This window comes from Cricetulus griseus, chromosome 7 (genome assembly GCF_003668045.3).
Source record: "Cricetulus griseus strain 17A/GY chromosome 7, alternate assembly CriGri-PICRH-1.0, whole genome shotgun sequence".
Lineage (NCBI taxonomy): Eukaryota > Metazoa > Chordata > Mammalia > Rodentia > Cricetidae > Cricetulus > Cricetulus griseus.
Genome location: NC_048600.1, coordinates 33691580 through 33693224, shown reverse-complemented (window position 1 = coordinate 33693224; position 1645 = coordinate 33691580).

Below are 1645 nucleotides of genomic sequence, written 5' to 3'. Positions count from 1 at the left end.
TTTTGGGTTGCATTATTCTGCCTGTCGGTGTGGGAGGAACTGGGTGTAAATATCAGCATTGTCACCCACGCACCTACCTCCGAATGTGTGCTGACTCCCTGCTTACTGTAACCTGAACAAAAGCTGGAAATACATCACCTGGCTCTGTGGCCTTGCCTGGTTATGTAATCCCGTTGCAGAACCACAGGCATTACTGCATGGCTCTCAGGGAATGCTGTAAATGAAGTGTCTGCAGGTGTCTTTTTCCACTTCCATGTAAGGAAAACACTGGAGGAAGCAGAGGAGAAGAGAAACCCTTATAGGCTGCTGATGTGAAGGGCAATTGGTAGGCTTTCTGGAAGGCAATGTAATAAAGGAAAACTCAGATAAATGTTTCCTTTTTATTCCACTAATCATCCACTTCCAGAAATGTACCTCGAGGGTTTGGTTGAACTTCTCTACAAAGCAGCTAGTGAAATGCTATGCATAATGAGCGGGAGCCGACTAAATGTTCTCAAGTAATTAGATAAACAAACACATGCATCAACGTTACAGAAAACTCTACCACATAAAGGACTTTAAAAGATTATTACATCAGAGATCTGTGAAATATTAGTGACAAATTCGGGGGTCTATCGCTGATCTATATCCCAGCACTCTTTATACTTTGTGTTGGAGGGTCCCCATCTGTAATTTCAATTTGCTTCAGCGTCTGGAATAGCTGGGGTTACAGCCTATGCCACCTGTATAAACCCGAATTCAGGTTTCATACCCGGGTTATTTATTATTTCATATAGATAAAAGGTGTGTGTGTGTGTGTGTGTGTGTGTGTGTGTGTGTGTCTGTGTCTGTGTCTGTGTCTGTGTCTGTGTCTCAGTGTGCGCGCGTGCTTGAGTCGAGGGGGCGGGGCATCAGAGCACTAAAAAGTATGGATTTCATGCTGTTAAGCGAGGTTATTCCTCTGTAATGGAACAGTCGTGTTTTGGCTTCACTTGTATTTCTTATGGGCTAACAATAAAGGGGAGTGGGAGATTCTGAGCAAGAACAGTTCTCCTAGATTTGTTTACCTAGCAGGTCTAGGCAAGTTACAAACACGACCCAAGGTGTCCCTCTAGTGGAAGGCGGAACGCGGTTGCAGCTGACACCTGATTGCGACTTTGTGAAACAGCGTGTTATTCACGAGTTTTGCAAACAAGAGGCAGAAATGAATAAAGTATTGTGCTTTTTCAAAAATTTTTGAAGGGAATAACTACAAAAGTAGAGACTAAACTGCACGCTGTTCTGGAAAGCAGTACCGATTCTGGGTGTGCTTGGAATATTGACTGACGATACTGGAGTTATGCTAATAGACTTCTCTGTTTGCATTTTGTTAGTTTAGATTCTAGATCTAAAGAACCAAATTCCGAAGCCACCTGGTTACCGCCTGAACGGGACATCTTTCTGAGCACTGAAGCTTCCGCGCGCTAACGCCTTCGACCGCTTTCGGCTCCTCTCGGCTAAGTTCGGCTACCTCCGGCCCTCTGGCTCGGCTCCGCTCGACTCGGCTCCGCTCGGCTCGGCTCGGCTCCGCTCGGCTCGGCTCTCGCTCGCTCCGCTCGGCTCCGCTCGGCTCCGCTCGCTCCGCTCGGCTCCGCTCGGCTCTTTCCGTCCCCGTCCGGCCGCGGCC